Source organism: Meleagris gallopavo, chromosome 6 (genome assembly GCF_905368555.1).
Source record: "Meleagris gallopavo chromosome 6, MGAL_WU_HG_1.1, whole genome shotgun sequence".
NCBI lineage: Eukaryota > Metazoa > Chordata > Aves > Galliformes > Phasianidae > Meleagris > Meleagris gallopavo.
Window position 1 is genome coordinate 37,768,396 of NC_139409.1, and position 12,971 is coordinate 37,781,366.

Sequence of the window (12,971 nt, forward strand, 5' to 3'; positions counted from 1 at the left end):
CAGTTTGGAAAAGAGAAGTCTCCAGGGAGACCTGATAGCAACCTTTCAGTATCTAAAGAGGGGCTATAGGAAAAGAGAGAACAGACTCTTTAACAGTGTCTATTGTGATAGGACAAGGGGAAATCTCCCCTATTTTAGTACCAGTAGACCAGTGCAGATGTTGACATATACTGAAGCTGGAATAGGGGAGATTTAGATTGGAAATAAGGAAGAAGTTTTCTACAATAAAGGTGGTGAGGAAGTGGAACAGGTAGCCCAGACATGGAAGATGCCACGTCCCTACAGACATTCAAGGTCAGTCCAGAGGAGCTCTGAGTACCCTGATATAGCTGTAGGTATCCCTGTTCATTGCAGGGGAGTTGGACTACATGACCTTTATGGTCACTTCCAATTTGAACAGTTCTATGATTCTAAGATATGATCTTTGGATGCCTGTAGGGAGGCAAAATCATTTATCTGGTGAATCAAATCAGGTAGAGGCTCTAAGTACATTGATCTGTTTACAACTAAAGTTTAAGAGAGATACTTGATAGGTAGAGTAGCTCTGATCAGGCACATGATTCTCTAATTTGGACACAGCGTCAGAACGCAGTTATTCTGTGCTGTGCTTCAGTGCTTCAGAAAACACTAACTGTGGGTTTTCTTATACCCCTAACTTGCATGAATTCTCTAACTTGTCCATTGAAGTGGAAAAGATCACTAGAGTGCCACTACTACTCATGACCCCATAAATATATTTTGTTCGCAGACTAGACAACTATCTTCAGACAAACTGGCATCCCTCCAGTCATGATCTTTCTATTTGACTGATTCATGTCTCCCAAGTTTGAAGCATTTATCAGGAACCAATTAAACACACTCTAAAAGAGGCAGAAAAAAAAACAATGAATCAAACATATTTTGAGTTTCTGGTTACTCATTATTTATAGTGAAATGGAGACTGACATTTATCTGGGAGTTTTTCCACGCTATTTCCTATAATGAGTGGGTTTTGATGCTTAACCAGTCAATGACATCATCACCACAAGTAAAGATGAGAGACACTATTAAAAAAAAATGCTGCAAGTAAAAATACAGAGAACATGCTGGGCAATATTGATTATATGGCAGACTCCAGACGTTACATTCAGTTTCTTACTATAATTATAATAATAATTAATATTTGTCTTGTGATGCTAAATAATTGAGATGCCAGTACTTAAAGACAGAAGGAATGACAGCAGGGAGAAAGGATGACATGTCACCACTATCACAACCTTTTCCTGCTGCTGGCACTTCCTACAGATTCCGTGTTCTGGCAATGAATTATACAACCTTAATACAATTCTAATTGCATTATAAGATTTGAAAATATCCTCTCACAGACAAATGCTGTTCTGAGTTGAATTCAATAGAAAATATGCTCACTGTGCCAAAACTAATAACTAAAAATAAGATTTAACTATCTTCTGGGAAATGCTTTTCATAAGAGGACAAGTCCTGTGGTCTACCACACTATCTTGCCTAACAATACAAGGATGACCTAACTAGGGTAAGCCAAAAAATTGTCCAGCCTAGTCTCCTCCCGCAAAAAATAGACTCGACTGGGTGCCTACAGAACTTTTCATGGAGCATGTATTTAACATCTGTGCTATGTCTTTCTCTACCAGAGGCAACATCCAGCTCATCAAGAAAGAGATCCATCTGTTAATTGTGCCCCATGCCAGCTCTTCTATACCTTGCTTTCCTTTCCATTACTGCTACATTCCTCAAGCAATAGCTGCTACAACTTCTTGAAAACATACATACTTTCCTCTTTCTTTCTCTCTTCCAGGGGAGAAGAGGATAGGAAGGGGAATGTGAGGAGGAGGAAATTCATCATCCTCAGTACTTTCCTTTATGGCCAGCCATAAAGTAATTGCAGCCAGTCCATCATCTCCACATCAGAAATTGTTCAATCAAACTTTTCATTCCCCTTCCCACCACCACTTTTTCAAGCTAGCAAGCACTAGCCCATTCAGTCCCATTTTTCAGGAAAGCTGTTCAGCAGTCATGTAATAGCTTTGACTTCCTACCTTTTTTCTGTCCAACAGTTTGGAGCATGTGGGACCAGACAGATGTTGACATATGTCTCTCTTGGCTTCTAGACAAAAAGAAGGGGAAAGCAGTTTCTGGGTTCAGCACCACCATGCTTTTGGTGGTCTGTTTGTCAGTGCCCCACAGCTAGAAATACAGGTGCCAAAAAGAGACAGAGGGAGGAGTTAGTGTAACTCTTCTGTGGGAGGTGGACAAGAGGAGCAAAAAGTTGAACAATAGATTAAGCTGATAATTAATGGCTGGTGAAGTTTCTCAGCTACCTGAAAACTTGCACTTATATTTATCATTATTACTTTAGGTCTCTTCCAAAATAAAACACTAATCTTGCAGACTATTGACAGAAGCATCTTCCAGCTTACTCTGAAAAGTGGATAAGCACAGGAAGAGAAAAATTAGTAAAATGCAAACTAAAGCACAAAGAATATGCATTATCTAAATGAGAAATTAAGCAACATGGAAAAACAAATTTTCTGATGGGTTGATTCCCATTTTCTTTCAAAAAGCCACAAGACACGTGGGTATTTCAGACACAAAAAGTAATTTTCCCAGCCATCTTGGAAATATTATCTGCTCTGCTGCCTATTCTGTTTCCACAACCCCAAGTCTGTTCCATGGACTCCAGGCCAGCCTAGCCCTTTTCTATTTGCATGATGTGTGTCTATCACAAGAGAACACATGCAGCTAAAGCACAAGTTCAGCCATCACTGTACTACAGTTAATTCTTTCACATATGTTTTTCATGTCATACATCTGAACCTACGCTCAATTTTGTATGCTTGAAGTATATAATGCCAATGAATTAGGCCTATCAGAAACATTGTCGTTTTTTGGTTAAATCTATTTTTAATTAAAAACAAATATTAGATTTTCTAATTCATCTTTCTATTTCCTGGTATGTTTGCTTCACATTTTCAGGCTTTATTCCACAAGAATAAGTCCTCAATCAAACTCTGAAATTGGGCAATTCTATTCATCATCTGTCAGTGGGTGACTTATTCAAGGCAATGACTAAGCTCCGTCCTTGGTAGCTAAGCCTACCAGATTTCTGGGAATCAGATCACGTGAAAATCCGTTCTCTCATATTTTATAAAGAGCCCAAGAGAGATTTTAGATAAATACCTATTTCAGGAAATTTCAGTTTTAGTGTAGAAGAGAATGGACACTGGGAAACTACCCAACGTCTCTTGAAATGTGAAAACTCACACATCTGCACCTTCAGTGCTTTTTTGCTGGCAGAGGAGGGCATTAGAAAAGGGAAGAAATACTTCATGCCTTAAATAAAATTCTGTTTTCTTTGAAGGGATATTCTAGGAAAGAAAAAACAAAAATAGAAAATAGTTTGTGTCTTTCTGATGTCTGGCAGTTTTCTAAAACTGGATTTGGTAGCAGGAGAGTTGGAGATGACTAGGTTTGAATACCTATTACACTCAGTAGCCCTTGAGTTTCTGTTTTGCTGTATAAAATTTAATAAAAGAAAAAAAAAAATCAAAGCCAGGTAATTTTCTAGGGAACTGCAGGCTATCAGATATTCCCACAGCAACAAGACAAGCAGTTGGCATTTTCTCCTGTTCATCTTGGTGATTTTCCAACACATGTAGATTCTTTTTCTCTTCTAGTTTTGCTTCTGTTGTGCACAAAGTCACAAACATATACACACTAAAAACTCATACAACTAGTTAATCTCTGTTTTTCGATTCATATCCTAAACAGACAACCATGAAGTTCTGTATCTACGTACTTAACATTTTCCATTCTCTTGGGAAGTAAAAATGAGTTATCATTAAAAAGAAAGTCATTTGATAAAAACACTTAGCTTTAAGTGTTCGACCACTGGTACTGCTTAGTGTTCTTTCCTGTCGGTAGTTTTACTGCCATATTTAACAAACACCTCTTCTTCGCTAACTTAGGCACAAGATTAATGCAAAGCTGTATTCATATCATACTATTCAAAAGTCTTAAATTGGTTTGCATTGCAGAAGCAGAGCCCATTTTTATTTCTACTTTCCTTTAAAAATTATCTAGCCCATAGCCTCCGTCTGGATATTGGTCATGTAGATGACTAGATATTTGCTATCAAGCCATCTTTGTTTCATATATAAGTTTTTCATTGTGTTTAATGATTTCCTTAAATAACTCCTTCTCAAAGCCTGAGAAATCCTCAGAAAGGCAATGATGAAAATCTATACATGTGTATATATAGATACATGCTAATACATAATCTGTATTTCTATATTGTTACATGATATTTTATGTATATATATTTTAAAAAAAAAAACCAAAAACTGCATTTCCATTTATTCTTTCCATTCTTTCTCAGGATGAAAAGAAGGAAACAATCTTTCATGCCAGATTATTTACATATGTTAACATACTGCTGGAAATTATTTAGATACCATGGTGACAGCTGAAGTAACAATACTTGTAGTAAAATTAATAAATTTGCAGAAAGAACCTGATTTTTCTCTCTGTTGCTATCTTGGCACATACTATTCTTAGTTATTTCTCAAACTGATGGAAAGCTTATAGAATGTGTTAAATGGATGCCAAGGGAATCTCCTTTTACCCACTGAACAAGTGCAAAAATTACTGAGAAATTCCCTTCCCCCAGGGTTCTAACTCTGATCTAGGTGGGCCTCCTTTAGGATTCAAGTTGACTTCATCTCAATCATTCTAGTCCTCTTGAGGCTGCTCTTAAGGCAGCTAATTTGGAGGCAGCATGTCTAAAAACCCAGGTTAACCTACAGATCATGCAAGTACTTCCCATGCTAATCTTGTTACAGACATGATTTTATGTTAATTGTAATAATAAAAGTGTAGAGGAAGAATCGGTCTCTTGGGTACCACTGCAGCACAAAGAGTGCTTCTCACTTTCAGAGTTTTGTTTTTGCCAGAGGAAGAGGCCCTTACATGCTCCAGAGCTCCCAATCCTGCCTGCCACAGCCAGCTCTTTATAATTGTCACCGCTCATTTAAGCATTCAGATCATTCATGGCCTGCTAGGCTCTACACTCCCCAGTGCACAGATGACAGGCACCTGTCTGTGTCACCAGCTTCAAGAGCACTGATCTCTTGGCAGCAGCAGAAGTTCAATAACTAGTCCACAACAAAACATTCAGAAATGAAGCATCAGAGGCATTGACAAATGGCAGCAATGCTCTTGACAGTTGGCCACAGGGTCACACACCCAAGCAAAGCTTTCCTGTAAGCAAGCTACAGAAGTCTACTACAGCCAGGGGTTCTCCAAAGGAAAGCCAAGCAAAGAAACCACCAACACTCATTTGTCCTGAAGAAACATTAATCTTTTCAGATATTGTGATTGAGATGCAGATTTGGATTACAATTCAGAACTATACCTTTCTTCCTGCTGAAAAAAAAAATGCCTTTTCTGATTTGTTCAGCAGCTTGGGTCTGGCCTTATCTCTACTGCACAGGCTTTACAGTGCAAGAAAACTCATAGGAAGCACACTGGAAAAAAACAAATTCTGTGTCAGAGTTTGAAACAGACTATGCATTGATTGCCTCCTGGTAAACAGAACTTGCAGGTTCAGAGGTTGTTTTCATGGAAACAGTCCTAGACTGATGAGGAGTATTTTTACTGAACAGAGACCTTTTGAGGCAGCACTACAGGTGAAATTCGATATAGGCAACAAGTTACTGGTATGCTGATTTTTTTTCTGCTGAGCATGCAGAAGACTTCCCTCTTTCTCCTTGTACACACATGTCATAAGGATGAACTTCTCACTCAAGCATTGAATCAGTTGTTGCATAATGATTATTTATACCACTGGAGCTTAAATGTGATCAACACAGACTTACTTTGGACTGTAGCCAAGGTCTTAATGGAAGCCTACCTAAAGTAGCCACCAAAAAAAGGCATCAGATTTGTAGTAGGCTGCACTCTGAACACTGACTGAAAACTGAACCCCCCACTTTCCTAGCTGGCTTGACTCTCTACACTGGTTACTGACTCGAGTATCAAACCTCAGTTTTTCCTGTCTTCCAGCGTTCTCCCACACTCCAGAAATTTATCCATACTTTGGATGTATTCAGTTTGTATTTGTTTCCAGCAGTAGTGGAAATGGTGATATAAACTCACAACTACCCTAAAAGAAAATAAACATGTATTCAAGGAATTAGTTTTTGGAACTCCCATCTGCAGTGGGACAGCCAGCAACATATGTGCTATGTGAAACTCTTAGGTGGAACACACCTTTATGTATTATGCTGAGTGTATATGGGTCCAAGCTTAAAGTAAGTAAGGCAGTGTGGGAAATTTGGTTGCTATATAGCTTCAGGTCAGGAGAGAAAACAATACAATTCTATTGTATTCTATTGTATTGTATTCTATTGTATTGGAGTAGTGGGAAGGAATCATAGTGGAGTGAGAAGGAAGAGGATGAGAAAGAATTACTCAGGGTGAAAGCAGAGTCCACAAATCACAGAATCAAGAATCATTAAGGTTGGAAGAGATCACCTAATCCAAACATCAACCCATCACAGCCATGTCACATTGAGGGACATGGTTTTATGGAGGCATCTACTCTTTTCTTGAAAAGATCCAGGGATGATAATAAGAAGCAAGCCAAGACTCAGATCTCTGTGATAGCATTTTTTTGAAGTGCTTCCTATCCCTTAACATGGGCCAGACAAAGAGGAGAGATCTTGTTGATTTAGCTTAAGACATTGTTCAAACAAACAGATTGGATTTTTTGTGACTTGAAAAAAGTCTGGGACAGAGCAAGTCCGTAGGGAAGGAAACGTCTCTGTCCAAAATAAGAGGAATCATCTGTTCACATTTGAACACATTTTATTTATCTTATTTATTTAAAGATAAATAAGGATTTATTTAAAGCTTTTGAAAAGCCAAAAGGTGTGAAAGCAAACAACCTGATGTAACAGGTCTTAGAAGGATTAAATTAAAGATTATATTTTCAAATAAACTTTAACATTCAATCTAATAAAATTCCAACAGGAATTAATGAATTACAGTCTCAAAATATACAATTTCTTTTACTGTGGTTCTATTAAAATAGGTGACCAGCTTGAAATCACTTTCAAATACTTTGCAATAAGCAAAAGGTCAAGTGTTAAACAGGAATATTTAGCTTTGTGTGATAATATATCAAAAATGGGGTGCATAACAGCACTGAACATGATCTAGTTATATAGGAACAACACAATAGTCACATCTGTAAATGAGTATTTACTTGTCAAAGAAAGCTGTGAGTCAAATAGAACAAAAATATTAAGATTGTCAATAACATGTACTGAACCTACGCAGACTAAAGATTCCATGCCTAAATTGAAAAGGGATATTATTCTTACATTCTTTATCATCCAGAGGAGTGGCTGATGTTGTGATATGCTAAAGAAAATGAGAGAGCACAGAAGATTAATAATGGAGAAAATTTATCTCCACACACATTTGGTAAATATCACAATGGAATATAATAAACAACTTTACACATATTTAGCTACACTTGCTTACAACAAATAGTACCCAGAAGAGGAGAGACAATACTTGATTGTTTCCTGAGTACACTATTATATTTGGATCAAAATGATACCGACATAATGATCTTCCTCATTTAAACTCAATATGTTCTTAAGAGACAAGTCAGAAACAGTCACTGAAGGAACACAATCAAAAAAGGAACAGCAACGTAACAATAAGGAATCTCATTAGAAAATTAAAAGAACTAATCCTGATGTATAACCAATGGATACACAGATGGTACAGTATATTCAGGAGCTTGGCTGATGTAATTGTTATACTGGAATAAGTGAAGAAAGATACTCACCCTATCCTGGGCTCACGAAATAGACTCCAGTGGAGCAGATCTCCAGAGAGATCTTTCCCTTCTGGCAGTCAGCTCTTAAATGGGTCTAGGAGAGGTAGAGCGAGGCTCCACCCCTTCCTGCAGCACAGGTGAATTGCCTTCACCTGTGCTCCTGTGGCTGACTCATTACTTGCCTCAGGTGATTAATCAGAGGTTCAGGCCATGATTCAGCAGCCCCATATACCTGATATGACCAAATTTTCAGAGAATAGAAACAGCAGAAGTTCAAAGGAAATATAAATCATCAATTTTTTAGAATGACAAAGAAAAACTGGAACCATTAAACAATAATTTACAAAGGTTAGAAGCAGGAAGAACAATCTCAAAAAAGAGCAAGTCACATTCATGTCAAAAACAGCATTTAATCTTGACACATGAGAAGTACAGAACAATAGAATAGCAGCAACCTGCTAGTGCAAATGAGAACTCTGTCATCAATTGCATTAAGCAGGAGTCTTCTGGCTCATGGACACTGTTGTTCTGATGGATGATGAGGGCATGAAAGTGCACACTCGTAGAGGTATAACTGAATGAACATTTTGTACTGGTGTTTGCTATGGAGGAACTTAGGTTTCTTCACCCACACTGCTTTGGGGGGAATAATTTGGAGAAGTTGTCTAAAACTGATAAGCCAGTAGCAGACGTCTTGGAATAGATCAAAATAAATAGTAAAAGATATTCAGAAAGCAAATATCCCTAAACAATACTAAAGGAATTCCAATATCTAGTTGCTGAGTTGTTAACCACTCACTTAAGTCAGTCTTCTTATTCAAGGAAGAGAGGACAGGAAATCTGATGACAATTTCTTGAAAGATTCCCAGGATTAAAGACCAATAAATCTATAATAGAAAATAGAACTCCCTTCAAATCCCATATATTTCACTCCTCTGAGTCAGGTCAAGAAACCTTTGAGGATCTATAAGGATCTAGAAAGCATACGGTATATTCTAACATAAGTGAAAAAATTTATGAATCAAAATAACACCAAAATTTAGTTTCTTACTCAGTGTGATCTATATCACACATAAAACTGAAAAAAAAAAAGTTCTTGAAGACTTGATAAATCAATTGCAGCAAGTTGTATAAACAAATGACTACCTATGCACTTAAATTGATTATGAAGTGCCAAGCAACATATATTTAGGAGCTGATATATTTAGGTTACATGTATTACTTTTACTTTATTGAGAAACAAAACCAAAATAACCAAAAAAGAGAGCTACCAGCTCAATGTCTGCAAGACCACATTCTGATCCTCTTGATTGAGGAGTAATGTCAATGCTGGTGAAAAAAAAATGAAGACTGTAATTAAATGAAGTAAAGGAAGAATGACACAGTGGTGGAATACTGGAAACAAACTGTAAAGGAAGAGGATTAGGAGACTATTGAACTAGAGAGTAAGAGGGGACAGAGTTGCACAAATCTTAATGGGATGATAGAGAAGGGTGTTTCTTCCCTCTTGGTACGTGACAGAGGAATTAAAGGGATTGTGAATATTTCACAGTGAGATAAAAATTTGTATGTTAAAATATTTCTGAATTGTAGTAATTTTGCTGAACTCACCTCAGTAGCATGAACATACAACTTCAAAAATATTAAACAGCGATAGGAGCAATAATTACCATTAGTAAGAATAATGCCTGGAGGTCTCAAATCTGATGCTTCTGTTTTGTTTAAAGCTCTCCAGAAAGATATTTAGTTTCTCTGCCCTTATGTTAGCATGTGATGCTATTTTATCTTCTGTGCAGTTTTTCTTCACAGCTGCTATCAACTTATTTGGTTTGAAGGCTTTTAATGTCTTACTTCTCTTTTCTTTCCACTTCTCATAATTAAACTGAAAAACTTGACTCTGAAAATATCTACCCTTTCATTTTTAGCATTTTCTAACTAGGAAATATTTATTTACTGTTCCAGAACACATGTACAAATTTAAAAAGTACAAAAATAGCATTTGATGAATTGTGCTCCTCTGAATGTGGCTTCTTAATTTTCCTAGGGCTTCTGCTTACACACCTTAAAAACTGCAGAATTCAGAGAAGAGAAAAATGGTTCAGTCTATTACTTCATGTTATACTGCAAATCCAGAATATCAAATATGGTGATATGCTTGCTTGGCTGGGTAGTGTCTCTGCTTCAGAGTTTACTTATAATCACTTTTCACAGCTTGTAATTCTATGCCATGTTTCATGTCATCACTTATGGCTACATTTCCATTTACTCTGCCTTAGCTTCTTCTTTTCCTTCTTCTGATTGATTTTTCCATTTCTCACATACCATTTATCTCAAGATACTGTGCTGACAACCTGTTCTCTGGTCAATGCCATTCTCTTTAATATCTAACTGTTTTCCCACTCTTGCTGCCCAGCTAGTTTTCAGTATGTTTCCTCAACTAAATAAATACAAGTATCTTCATATACCTCTTGATACACCTTTCATCTACCATTGCACAACTTCTTGTATCACTGGTGTTTAGACCCATAGAGCACTCCCCTTAATGACCGTTGTTTTAGTTTCAACTTGCCACAGCAGGTTATTTCTCCATAACTGCTCAAATGTGATTCTGTCTGATGAATTTGAGCTCCAATCTTAGTATTTTATCAATAATCATTTGGCATAAGAGTTCTGAAGCATTTAATACGACATGTTGCTTTTCATATGCCTTTAGCTTCCTGAGCTTCAGTATTCGTACAAATTCCTGGCTTCTTAAGAGCATGATCATATTTTAAGCTCTTTTTCTTTGAAATGACCACGACCTAATAAATTTTACAATGATCTGTAGCTAACTCTCAACCAGTAAAATAGGCTCTATACTTATATGAACTGAGAACTGTGTGACAATTTCCTACAAAACAAATACAGAAAATGCATTAAAAATATTCTTACATTAACCACTCTGTTAATCTACTAAATTGTTAAGCAATTTTTAATTTAATGAAAGACTGTAAATTGTTTACAAGTTCCCAGAGTCACTTATGTTTTATGAGCAATCCTACTGTGCCAGAACAGGTGCAAAGCTAAACATCGTTGCTGTAACTACTACATAAGTTGCTCTGAAAGTAATACCTTCTATTTATTTCCATGGAAAATACAACAGATACAAAGAGCACAGAAACACTACTTGATAGAGCAAATTCTCAACACTGATTTTCAACATAGTCACCACCATAAGTTATGCATTTTTTTCACTGATGAATAAGAGCCTGCACCAGCAAAGGTAACCCATTGTTTCATAGTGTTTCACCACCCACTACTTCACTGTGCTCACATCCACTGTTTGATCTCCATAAATATTCAGCAAGAGTCGATGAAAGTCAACAGGTGTTATTTTTTCTGTGTGGTGGTATTCTTACCTTTGCTTCTTATGCACTTTCATGTCAGACATCATTCTGCCAGACTGCCCCCTCCGCTGCCATCTGTCACATGGCAAAGCCTGTATTTAGCTCTTTATAGGTGCTCAGTAAAAGCTCACCAATGAAACTGGCAGAAAAAGAATAAATTAAAAAAAAAAAAAAAAAGGTTAAACACAATCATCTGTGAGAATTCAAAAAATAACAGAATCATGGAATTATTAAGGTTGGAAAAGACCACTAAGATCATCAAGTCAACCCACCCCACCATGCCCAGTAACCATGTCCTTAGTGCCACACCTACACATTCCTCAAACACCTCCAGGTGCAGTGACACCACCACCTCCATGAGCAGCCTGTTGCAAGCAACACTACTTAGAAAAAGTTTCTCCCAATAGCCAACCAGAATCTCCCCTAGTGTAACTTGAGGCCACTCCCTCTCATCCTATCACTAGTTATACGGGGAAAGAGGTTGACCCCCACCTTGGCACAGTCTCCTTTCAGGCAGTTGTAGAGACCAATGAGGTTTCCCCTGAGCTGCTTCTTCTCCAGACAAAACAACCCCAGCTCTCACAGCCACTCCCCATAAGATTTGTGCTTCAGACCCCTCACAGCTTTGTTGGCCTTCTCTGAACACAATGCAGGGCTTGAATGTCTTTCTTGTAGTGAGTGAGTATATTCTGTTGTATTTTTATCTGGTATTCCTGTTGTAATTATCCTTCTGGCTACACTTTAAAATACTTAATTCAATTAAGTATTGACGGATGAAGATATCAGGGGTTGTGTAAATGCATGCAGCAAAAGAAGCGTGTTAGAAGACCTTTTATGTCTTTGAATATGGTTTTGGCAGATGTCCTGATTGCAATCACAATTTCTTTAATGTTCACATGATCTCTCAGTGCTGTTTGCTCTCACTACACTGGCTGTAATTTATAAGACGTAAAGCTACAGATCCAGTTTTTGCTTGTTAGTGGGAGTATTGTTGCTCTATTAATACCTATTAAGTCTCTGAAATATATTAAAACTCACTTTCAACACATTTATCATGGAATGTTTCAGGCTAAAGAATATTAAATAAAGGAGCTAATAAGCAGGAAGCAAATTATACTGTCTGGAATCAAAAAAAAGGAAAAATAAAAATCTAAATGTGTTTACGTTTGCATCTGAGGAACAGGCTAACATGCTAGAAGATATTTGTAGAAAGTCAGCATTTAAAAGGACATTGCTGTTAGTATAAGCAGCTAGTATGAGCAAGTAAACAAAATCCAAAGCAGCTGGAAGGTTAGCATTTATATCTCTACCTTACATTTTTAGAAGGCATAAATAAAAGCTCATGCTGCACCAAGCGCCGATAAAGCTTAGTTACATCCCTAAATTCTGTGAATAATCACAGAATGGCCAGGGTTGGAAGGGACCTCAAGGATCATCCAGCTCCAACCCCCTGCCACACACAAGGCCACCAACCTCCCCATTCAATTCTAGACCAGGCTGCCCAGGGTCCCATCTGGCCTTCAACACCTCCAGGGAGGGGGCATCCACAACCCCTCTGGGCAGCCTGTTCCAGTACCTCACCACTCTCTCTGTAAAGAATTTTCCCCTGACATCCAACCTAAATCTCCCCTCCCTCAACTTAAAACCATTTCCCCTTGTCCTGCAGTTATCAACCCTTTCAAAGAGTTGATTCCCTTCCTGTTTATAGGCTCCCTTTA